This window comes from Rhinoraja longicauda, chromosome 6 (genome assembly GCF_053455715.1).
Source record: "Rhinoraja longicauda isolate Sanriku21f chromosome 6, sRhiLon1.1, whole genome shotgun sequence".
Lineage (NCBI taxonomy): Eukaryota > Metazoa > Chordata > Chondrichthyes > Rajiformes > Arhynchobatidae > Rhinoraja > Rhinoraja longicauda.
Window position 1 is genome coordinate 9,711,811 of NC_135958.1, and position 12,626 is coordinate 9,724,436.

The window sequence follows — 12,626 nt, forward strand, 5'->3', positions numbered from 1 at the left end:
ACCAAATCCTCAAATGCTGCTTGTCAGCATGAAATAGTGATAGTTGGCAAGCATGCATCTCACTACACAGAAGGCCCAAGTATTCCAAATATTATAACATTGAGATTCAAATGAATCCCGGCTGTAAAATTTTGTATCTGTGTAGTGGCACTGTGGCTCAGCGGGTAGTGCTGCTGTCTCACACCTCCAGAGACTGGACTTTTATCGTAACTTTGGAGTTCACATCTTCCCCCTGTGACAGCACGAGTTTCCTTTGGGCACTTAATCTCCTCCCAACGCAAAGGCAGGTTAACTGACTACTTTAAGTTACACCTTGTGTAGGAGAGTCAGGATGGAGCACGTGAGAGAGAATGGGTATAGAGAAATACAGAGGGAAATGGGATTATTGTGAATACTTTTGAGAGTCTGCCAGTATCAATCAGATGGGCTAAATGTGTTGCAAAGACATTTTTGAAAATATGCAGAGCGAGACACAGAATATGCTCCATCTGCAACTGAGAAGCTAATCTGGAAAAGACATTCCAAGACATCCAATTACATTACTAAAATAAATTAAATAATTTGAAATGGCCTACCCTACATTTAAAAAAAAGAAGAACAAAATTACATCTCCCAAAATAACATGGTAATAATTTCCAAGCTAATCTCAATGTTAAGTTATTGGTTAATGATTGTGTTGATGCTCTTTGAATTATTTTTTTTATATCTGATTTTTGTAGTTTTCATTTAGAAATTACAAGGAATTTATGAGCTAAATTTAGTGTCATAAATTTTCTTGGATACCTAGACATTTGACTTGATGTAAAATAATATCATATAGCATGGCAGCAAATTTTCTGGTTAAATAAATCCCTTTGAAGCATTGTAACAGAAATTAAAAGCTGATTGCTTTACATTACAACAATGAAATGTTGATTACCATGGTAACACAGAATGGAACTGCTTCCACCTTTGGTAGCTGATGCAGACTATAATACACATTTAATGCATGGAGTAGTTGTTCCAAAGCATGTTTCTTGTGACTTAGTTTCTTATTCGGTAATTGTCCCAGTGTAATTAAAATGTCTGGCGCTGTCTAATATTGAATTTTTTTTTTAAGAAAATCGCTTTCCCCAGTAAGTTTTAAAGCTAGAATGTAAAATGGGAATAAGACCAAAAAAAACACATTGCATGGATTCCATTGTCAATATGAACCCCATTAACTTTATTGATCGCAAGAGCAGCAAGCAGCAGCATGCTCAAATTTAAGTTGACCTAAGCATTCCTTTGCTGGAGCAGATGGAATAAGATGTGATGTATTTTGACTGAATGCATCAGCAAACAACAAAATTATGCCAGATTCTTCAGTAATGACAGTACCTTTTAATCAAGACCATGTGTCCGACTCTAATTTAAACACCCTTGAGTGCTGCTGTCACAACACAAATGGTCATTATCAATCAAAGGCACAAAGAACAAAATGCTGGCTGCAAATGGAGATTTTACCAGCAACGTGTGAATTTTTCAATGTAAAAGAATGGCAACAACTGCCTCTGGCTAACTTTCTATTCACTATTGAAAGTACTCATTCTCTATCTCACAACCAACTAAAAGCAGCCACTCTAACCATCACCCAAAATATTCATTCCTCCCACCAATGTTGCACTATCTCTGCTGTTTACCTCCTGCATAGGCCCAACCCTATCCCTTGTATTGAAAACCGTACAAGAGTAAATGCCTATTTATCATGCAGATATCCAAACACAATTCAATGAGAAACTTGCAGAACTTTAAGACATTGCAATTTGTTTCAACAGCTTTAAGTCCGTCAGTGAGACATGCAAGGAAACAGTAGGCTTTATCTTCTGTTGCTTTAGGATTAGTTTAATGTCAATGATGCCAGAATTAAACATCGTCTCGATTGGAAGAAGAAAGCCTCTATGACTAGCAAAGTCAACCTATATCAAACCAAAACCGTGTAACCTATCAAAGGCTTAAAGTTGAAGCCCAAGGGTAACTTTCAGGAATCAAAAGCAAATCATGTTTGAAGAAGGCAAAAGAAATCCAGCAATTTTATGAAGTTTCTTTAGTGCAACCAAGATCTTGTGGATTCACCCCACGTAGATTTGAAGATGGCAGTATGTTTCTCACAAAGAACAACATGAAGGACTGCTGGAAAGAGCGCAAACATAATCTTCTGAACCAGGTATCAGTGACGGATGACGCCATTTGATTCTTCCGGCAATATCTAGTTAGAGATGCTCTTTGCAGTCCGGAAAAAGTTAATATCAAGTCATGTTTTTAGTCATATGCACAAGTATAATGAGGTGCCAGTACAATGAAATCTTGGTTTCAGCAGCATCACAGACACATAGACCCAGATAACACACACAAACGTAAATTATACATGTTACGCACAATTCTGCAAGACAGTGAACATTAAAAAAATAGTGGAAAACACAATTAGAGAACAAGTCCATGGAAGTACAAGAAGTGTTCCAAGTTCACATGTAAAAGTACTTTCTTTAGCTTACTTTAGAGATACAGCATGGAAAGAATCCCTTTGTCCCACCAAATCCACGCTGACCATTGATCACCCGTTCACCCGAGTTAACCCACCATATACAAGAGGCAATTTTACAAAGGCCAATTCATCCACAAACCTGCATGTTTTTGGGATGTCAGAGGAAACCGGACGAAGCGCACGCAATCACAGGGAGAACGAGTAAACTCCACACAGACTGCACGCGAGGTCGAGATTGAACCCAGATCTCTTGTGCCATGTCACAGCAGCTTTGCTGCGCCACTATGCCACCCTCTACATCTGGAAATAGTGTGAGAGTTGTTAAAAATAGTTAAGGACCAATATGAAAGCTGCCTTGTTGGAATTTATGCAGCATTGAAACAAAATAAATACGCTGAAATAAATGAGTACAAGCTGGCAGTTTTTGCAGAGTCATAGTGGCAAGGGGATCAAAACTAAAACGCAAGTATTCTGGAGTACTTAATATTTCAGAAAGATTGGCAGAAAGGAAAAGAAGATAGTTGCTCTGTTAATAAAGATGAGATCAATATCTTGGTGCACAATGACCTTGGATTAATAGATCAAGAGGTATAGTTGGAGGTAGTTCAGTGAATGTTCCTGGGAGGAAAGGGCACCTTATGGGGAAAGATTCAGCTGGTTGGCCCCTACATTCTTTGGAATTTAGATGAAGAATAGGTGATATTACTGAAACATGAGATACCGAGGGGGCTTGACAGGGTAGGTGCTGCGAGAATGTTTCCTTTCAGCAGGGAATCTCGAGCTAGGCAGACAGCTTCAAAATAAAAGGTTACTAAGGACAGTGATGAATAGAAATCTATTCGCTCGGCGAGTGGAGAATCTTTAGAATTCTCTGCCACACCAAGCTGTGTTTATCGGGGAATCAAAGATTATGAGTTAAGGCAGGGAGGAAGAATCGAGGTCAAGATCTTATTGAATGCCAGTGTGAGCTCCAGGGCCTGCTCCCACCCATCATGTGGTCTGATGCTGGCAGACTTAGTGCTTAGAAATTCCTTTCTTTGAGTTAATAAGATGATAAAACCCCAAAGGTTTAACACAACCATATGTCTCAGGGTAATTTGTATGTTAGTTAATCCGTGAACAAAGTACTGCTATAAGAGTTTCATATTTTGATCGTATTCCACAGTGGATTTTTCTATGGTTGTTCCGGAGTAAAATGATAATCTTGTATACTTCTACTTTAATAGGTAACAGAACAATCATCACAGTGTATCATTTGAGAATTTTTCATTCACCTGCAATTTTATCTGCCTCAGAAATAAACGTCTTGCAGCTGCGGCACAGTGGCGCAGCGGGTAGAGTTGCAATTTCATAACCTGCACTTGGCAGCAACCTCTTACAATCACAGAGAGAGTACCAAGGAGAAAGATAGACCATCCTTGTCTAACAAAGTTAAGGGAAATATCAAATCAGAAATTAGAACAAACAAATTGATAAACGTTAGTGGTAGACTGGAGAACTTGGAATTTTTCAAAAATCAAAATTGGAGGACTGAAAGCTAATAAAAAAAGATGGGTGATTAGTTCTGAGAGTAAACTGGAAAGTAAATAAATAGCACGAGTTTCTTTGGATATATAAAAAGGAAGATGTAGCTTGGTGGGACCCTGGAGAATGAGACTGGGGAATTAATAATGGGAAACATGAAAATGGCAGATAATTGAAAGCAATATCTTGCATCAATCTTCAGGATGGAGCACACTTCAAGCATCCCACGGGTAACTGGTGGCCTAGTTTCAAACAGGAGAGAAGAATGTACAATGGTCTCTATCATGAAGGAGAAAGTACTGGAAAAACTAATGAGACAAAAGGCAGACAAGTCATTGGAGGTTTAATCCAGGAAAATGTGAGGTTATGTACTTTGGTCGGAGAAGTAAAAAGCAGACTGTTATCTGAATGGAGAAGCATTGTAAATGGATACTGGAGTGCATGGGTATCTTGGTGTTTCTGTGAATGCAATACAGACAGTCTGTATTGTTATAATTGCTGAGGCAACACCCGCAGCACAGTGCATTTTATTCAAGAAAGAGTATATTATCATTGAAAACAGTCCAGAAGAGATACATTGGGCTAATTAATGGCATGAGGGGGCAGTTCTATCACTAATGGTCAAAATAGTTGGATCTGTATTCTTTGAAGTTTAGAAGAATGAGGGTGATCTTAATGAAAAATATAAGATCTAAAAGCTACATGACATTAGATTTTGAGATGTTTCCACCGGTGACAGAATCTTGAACGAGGGATCTCATTACAAGATTAGCAGGCAACCATGCAAATATGCAACTACTTGCAGAAGGTAGTGAACTCCTGCAGTTCTCTACTTGGGGAATTGAGGAGAGTAGAACACATGAGCTATTTAAACAGCTAATAGTTACATTTTTGAAAGGCTGCACAATTGAGGGTGATGCAAAACTGACACAAAGGAGGAGTTGAGGGCTGGGGCACATTAGCTAAGATCATAATGAGCAGCAGGACAGACCTGAGAGACCAGGTGGTCTTCACCTATTCTCCTGTGTTCTTGCTCCAGCCTCCAGACTGCATAGTATGGACTAACCGGCTAACGAACAAAGGAATGAGCACAATCAAGAGTGGCAGAAGTCCAGTCTGGCCTCCAGCACCTGCTCAAAATGTCATCCAGCATGTGGTGATGCATGTCTCAATCTGTTTGACAGTGTACTAAATGGAACTTAAACTTTGATTGCTTTCATCCTCTGCTGTAATACCAGTGGAGATTGCGGCTCTCATTCTTTGCGCCATTGTGTGCCTTTTGGAAAGGTGTTTGAAAGGATGGTGAGGTTGAAGACGGACTCCTCCATGACCATTGTGCTGAGCATAGTCAGGTGCATTCTTGAAAGATTTTGCCTGCAGGCTGCCCAAAGTTACTCCGAGTCTTATGGTACAACCCTGGTGTCCAGCTCGCCCTCCTGGAATTGCCTTTGAGGCTAACCTGCAGTCCTGGTCTGTCTGCAGTCCATTAGTGTAAGGGACTTTGAAATGGAGGCCCTAGCTCCCAAATATCTTTTAATATCTGCAGAATAACGGAATTCTCTGCCTGACAAATGACCTGATTCATGCAAATCCAACTTTATACAAAATCTCCCTTAAATTTTTCAAGCAGGTACTAATGTTGCATGGTGTCAATTAATAACTGGACACAGCATATATTCCATTAGTTTTATTATGAGTCGTGTCAGGGTGGTCATTCAATGAAATGAAAGAACTATGGCAAGTCTATGTCGAGCAATACAATGTGGGGAGCTATAGAAAACACGTTTCCACCTAATAGAAAAATTGTGTTCTGGACAGATCTTGGGAACGGAACCCTTGCGTAACTCGGAGGCTGCTTGTGCTAGTAATTAAGCAGATGGATAGTCTGACATTCCTGCTGATCATCTGAGATGGATAGAGCACAAGGGTAGTGTCATGTTGTTGAGAGAAATTGTTAAGAAGGATCAATTTGAATTTTCTGGTCTTTATCAGGCAGAAAATTGTTAGGAGGGCAAGTGATATGGTGATATGTGTATGAGTGATATTGATCTTCAACCAATCGATTCTCTCTCCAACTAATTGATCCTCTGTTCATATTTTTCTGATTCGATTATTGGTGAGCTTCTTTCAGTGTGTATGCATGAAAAACAAACCAGGGTTAAATAATTATGTATGTAATGTGTGAGATGATTGTGTGAGTTTTGGATGGGCAGTAAGCATGAATATGATCATTCTTATTTGATTGGAACTTGTTGCAATATCCACTGATGTTGGCCAGATATGAGAGGTTGTTAACCCTTGTGCGCCACCAGGACCTGGGTGGCTTCCTGGGATATAGGACATCCTTGTGGATATGTACTTCCTCCTCTGAGATGTGGAAGAATTTCACTGTGCAGTGCATACGTGACAATAAAGAACCATTTGAGAAGCCCGTATCAATGAAACAATGGGCCGTTCCTGTGTCTGTGCTAGACCTCTTGTCTGCAGTAGTTGTTGAGCTGTTGAATAATTTCCAGCAGTTGCTACACTGGGTTCAGTGCTCACTTCACCCTTGAAAGATGGCCAACCCTGGTTAATTTCTGCATTTGTAAAATTAACTGTGCTTAATATGCTAATCGAAAACTTGTATTAATAACACATCAAAAATGAAAAGTCTCAAACAAGGTCGTCTTACAAATGCCACACGCCTAGAATATCAGACTAACTAATGCAATCCTCCTGCTGATTTCTATTTTGCTATATTTTATGGATAACATGATTTGTGTACAACATGGTTAACATAATCGGTGTATTTAGTATTTTTATGTTTAAAATAATTTGTTCAATGATTAGGTAGAGAATGTTAAATGATGCATCATGGGACTAATCTTTGCATTTTTTAATTTTGCATAGAAATCATCCTTTTTGTCTAGCCTAGTATAAATTCACTTGCTTACACATTTTCTTATTGGTCTCCAGGGTGTTTTCTGTCATTGAAATGACATAATTCAAAATGAATCATTACTACTCAGATTTGTTAGGTTGCTGTCCTACCTTCTATATGGATAGAAGTGTGGCTATATTCAGGCGTATTGAATGATAAAGCACATCTTCCTGCTTGCAATCTAAATTTTCCCTCCCCTCCCCAAGTAAGGCATGCTTTTGATCTACTGTTGGCCTTTATTTTAACCTGTTTTTAAGAAGGTTCTTGCATTTTAGCCAGGTATTTGACTTCCATGCTGGATACAAGGTTACATCAAATAATTACAGGTCACTTACTGACCGTGACATCTTTTTGAAAACTGCCCAGAAATTTGAGAATACTGTCGTTTCCAACATCATACAAAATTAATATTAACAAAATAATAATGAAATTATTGCTTTGTTTTAATTAACTTATTGATTTTCCCATGCTTTAATTCCAGCTGTAATGAATAAATTTGAGTGGTCTGTTTTCTGCTGGTCAAGTAAAGTACATTACAGTTAAATTAATAGAAAATCTCTACTAAAAAAAATACGACTGGCTCTACCCACTGCTTTACTGTGCTGTTGAGTTAACAAACATTACATATAATTCAATGTATTTGTTGGATTCACAGACATGGTATCTTCCAAAGCACTGAGCTACAATTAATGCTGCCTGTTTAACAAATCACAGATGCTTCCTTGCCAGAATAGGAAGCATATCTAAGAAACAGATTGCAGCAAAGACCTTTCTCCCCAGGATTTGTAACGGCATGTCAAGTGATCATAGCTGAGAACTGTTAGCTGTTTTTTTGGGGGGGGGGTTTGCAACGCTTCTATTACCTGAAGCAAGGCATTCAATCTTCTTGCCACAAGTAATATCAATACAGTAAAAATTAATCAATCTAAATGAATGACCAGTCCATTTTGGTATCAAATTATTTGGTATCAGTAATATTTGCAAGCAAGGCAAAGGAGAAGGAACATACTAACTTGAGAAGGAACATACTAATTTCTTACAAATCTTAGCTTCTTTAATGGTCAGTTGCGTGGTGCTTTCTTGCAATGTTTTCTGGTGCTCTCAGATGTCAAAAGGAATTGCACATCTGAATAATCTGTGGGTAAAATGGAAGATATTAGATCCTGGAACTTTTCTGCCTCCTAAAACAGCCTTAAACTCATGCGGATCTCAAAGACACACTGCTTGTGGAAAATTTCTGCTCCAACCATCCTATATCTATTAAATTTGACCATCTACATCTGTTTCAAATCTTTCATCGTCATCCCTTGACTGAAAAATATTTTTTTTGTGCTGGAAAACCATTGTATAATCTTCAATGTACCTTTCCTCTCCAAAATCTTCCGTATTTATGGCCTCCCAAATTCTCGCCTATTTTATTTTAGATCTTTCTTAAGATTTCATTCCTCGCACAGAAACTAAATGGCTCTGATCAAAGCCATAAATAGCATCTAAGTAATTTAAAAAGATAATCTGCTTCTCCTCTTTCTGCTCTCGGTGATCACATCATCTTCCTGCAACAGTATCTACAGGTATTCAGCTCGGTGAAAGCACAGTTGCCTTACTACATTCTTAACCTTCATTGTTTTCGCTGGAGAAAGACTCATAACAGGTTCTATACCTACAACCACAATGTTACTCTTTGGTCTTCTGAATTCTCATCTACATGCTGCCCTGGCTCACTCGAGGGATAACTGACGTTCTGTGTGGTTTTCACAATTGCAAACCAGAATTTTTAAAAGCCACCAACACACTGAAAATTATTCAGCTTGTGTCACACCAATAAATCAATGGAAATGCTAATTGTCCAAAACACAGGAAAAGTGCAGACGACTGCCAATCATTTTCATGGTCCTAATTGGTGCTGTAACCTCGTGATTCCAGTCCTATCCACCGATGAAAACATAAATTTCCTGATACTAACTCATAACTTTCCTATTACTAAGCCAAGAGTAAAACAGAAACTAGTTAAATAGAGCATTGCAGACAATTGATGATTGTACATAATTGAAAGCACAGATGTGTAGTTTGGTAGAAAAGTTTCAGCTTTGCTGGTACTCTTTTTAAGCATGGTTTGTAAGAGGACAATAAGTAGAGTCAATTACAAAGAAGGGGGCGGCACGTTGGCGCAGCGGTCGAGCTGCTGCCTTTCAGCCCGAGACATGGGTTCAATCCTGACTATGGGTGCTGTCTGTACAGAATTTGTACGCTCTCCCTGGGTGCTCCAGTTTCCTCCCACATTTCAAAGATGTCCAGGTTTGTAGGTTAATTGGCTTTGGTTTTTAAAAATTGTTATTTGCCCCCAACGTGTTGGCTACGGGGATTGCTGGTCAGCGCAGACTTGATGGGCCGAATGGCCTGTTTCCACGTTGTATTTCTAAATTAAACTAAATCCTCTGGTGAGTAGTTTAGTTATCAATAAGTAAAGTTATCTTCTAAATACCAGCTTGATCACCCAACAGCTTGCCTAAGTTAAGTGATTAACTCTGCATTTCAGTCTTAAATAATTGTGCTTGGTTTGTGCTTTCATGAAAAAATGAATCAATTGTTTATTGAAAAGTAGGTTGAGGGTTCAAGTCCAACCTCGGAGACTTGAGTACACGGATCTGGAATGACACAACAGTGATGTATTGTCAGAGGCGCAGTCATTAAGATGAAATGATAATCCACAGGCACTGTTCCCCCAGGTGGGCATTAAAGATCTCATCACGTACCATTTTTAAAAACAGGAGATTGCACTTCGATAAATTTAAAAAAAATTATCTGGCCATTGCAACCTTGTAGTTTGCAGGTTCCAGCTATTTAACTGCTTCAATTTGTCTGCTGTCAGTTAGAGTGAGTTGATGCGCGTGATGGTGTGGGCCATAATTGAAATGAATTTGGGGAAAAAAGGTTTCTATTCGGTTGGAGGAGAGAAAACTATCAAATTAAATTGAGTAGTGAGAAAAGGATGAAAGGAATGTTGACATGAAATGGAGGTTGGTGCTGAAGGGTGTGAAGAATAATCTCTTGGAACTGAAAAGGAATAATAATGCACAAGGGAGGGCAAGTGGAAGATACCCTTTTGGAAATAATGAAGAAATTGAGTTGCAAAATCTGAATTAAGATGGCATGGGCTTATTTTTTAAATATTTTTGCTGAGAGAGAGAAATGTGGTTTCTTTTAATTATAAGTCTATTTCAATACCATATGTATTTATTTTTCAAAAAGCCTTTGAAGGGATGTTACAAAAATTTATGACGTGTAATTAGGTTAGCTTGCTTAAAGCAGAGGATATTGTATGGATAGAAATGGACAGTAATGTGCCGCATTGTTTTGCTTAGGACCATTCTTGGGGCTATGTACCTGAATGATTTGGTCTCGAAAGAATACTGTCAACATTTGCCAAATACTACTAAAATAGAACGGATCATAAATAATTTTGAGAACCAAAGCAATGTCTGAGAGGGTTTGGTTAATATAATGGAATGATCCAAAATGTGGCAGATGGGATTCTTTGTTTACAGGAATGGCATGTTGCACATGCTTTTGTTGTAATTATACTGGAATAAAGGTGGGTGATGCACAGCTTCCAGACATAGAAGGAACTTGGAGGAAGGGGTGTGTTATTTATAAAAGGAAAATCCAAGAGATTTAAGGCAACAAACAGAGAAACGTTAAAAATGTTAGATAGTGGAAAGGAGATTAAATGGATATGGAATTTTCGCACATAGGACTTGGAGCGCTGGTGGAGGGTAAACATCAATAGGAATGGTTGGGCTAATCGGCTTTTATCATCATGGTATTTACATGCATAATACCAATTTGGTTTTAAAGTTAATCTGTTATATTGGGGAGAACCAGACTCGTAATGTTAACCAATCACTTCTGCCTCTAATCCCAACCCTTCCTACCACACCTCTAAAGATTTCATTTCTTTACAAGTATATTGTTACTTTTTAATATTGAAGAATTGCCGTGGCTGAAATGCCGAAACCCAAGGAAAGGCTTCATTTTGGCAGGTTTTTTCAAGACTAAATCATTCGTGTACATGTATCAAAAATGGTCCTAATCATTACTACTACATTACTACCTATACAGAATCATTAACCATTTCCATCAATCTGAAAACTCTCAGTTCCTTTAACTCCGTTATCTTTTATTTCACATGTTCATTTTAGCACTATAGACGAGAGACAAATACAGTTCTTTTAAGGAGGTATTTATTCATTAAGACGACTTGGATCTACGACTAGAACAGGTGTATATTAACACTTGAAAACACTTATTTAAAAATAAATTATAATGTAAATCCTAATAATGTTCTCGTTACATGTACCTTTCATAATGATATTGTGAATATTGAGCCTCTTCAGCTTGTGGCAGAGTTCAGGCAAACTTTTCACACTAGATTAGAATTTTACTTTTCTTTTGAATGTATCTCTTAACATCTTAAATAGTTAAAATTGCTTTGTCAGCTCTGAATATGTGTCAAAGTCTCAGTCACAGTCATGCTGTTTTCTGAAAAACACTATTTAATGCCTGGTAACTTCACTTGGGGGAGGAAGTGAAATGCCCCCAGTGTTTACTTGCAGCATATTGCAGGTTATTTCGATTTTGGCAAATTACTAACCTGTGGAATGCGAATAAATTGATTTAAAAATAATATGTAGTCGCACTAGACTGCAAATGCTGGAATCTTGATTTTAAAAAAACAAAGTGCTGGGGGATCTCAGCAGATCAGGCAGCATCTGTAGAGGGAAATGGACAGACAACGTTTCAGGTTTTGGGTCGGGACCCTCCCTAAAGAAATACCTGAAACATCATAAGTCTGTTTCCCTCCACCGATGCTGCCAACACTTTGTTTCTTGCTTGATAAAAAATGTACTTGCTAATAAATGCTATGTAATAGCTTCAAAAATCTGGGTTTAGTCCATTCGTTTCAAGTAAATTAGATTTTGGAGTATAATGTCCATTTTTGCAAAAAAATATTAGATATTGACATTCCGTAAATCAGATTGTTACATTTCTAACAAGTTCTAAACTGGTTCTGTGGGCATCAAGTGCTCATGAAGGGTTAATAACAGTGTTCGTAATTATAGCCCAAACACTTTAATTATTAAGCGTACTGTGTGACATCATCCTGTACCTTGAAGTTGTCACTGACAGAATTGAAAAAGCCAGATGGTGTGTGATTATAGTTGGTCCCTCCAACATGTGTTTTAGAAGCAATTAAAAGGTTAGGAACCCCTCCTAGTGGCCAGCTCATCTGCAAGGAGATATTTTTTGCTCATCTTCATCATGAAGCAAACTGATCACTCCTGACAAAACAAAATTATGAAAGGTCAGGATGGCTGTAATATCAATTTAGATTTTCAGGAAATTACACACTTTGGAAGAGTTTTGTTTGGATCAATGGTTTATCTGAAAGGAAGTAATAAGTAATCTGTAATCCTTCATTGGGAATGCATTTGCATTTTGAAAGCTTCAGTGATTAGGAACAGATGGGTTGTTATCTCTTTGAAATAGTGTAGTCGGTTGTAAACAAGCTTGCCTGTATAAAATGACATTGAGCTTTTGGTCTACTTTCCACAAATCTTGATTTTTTTTTCTCTCTGAAGATGCTGATGATTTGAGGGTAAATTAAAAGAAAAAAAT

The 12,626-nt window shown here is 38.0% G+C and overlaps 1 protein-coding gene across 1 annotated transcript in view; it reads left to right on the plus strand.

Annotated features, from left to right (window-relative positions):
* The window catches only part of itfg1 (integrin alpha FG-GAP repeat containing 1), a 92,699-nt gene that overhangs the window by 34,338 nt on the left and 45,735 nt on the right, over window positions 1-12,626 (plus strand).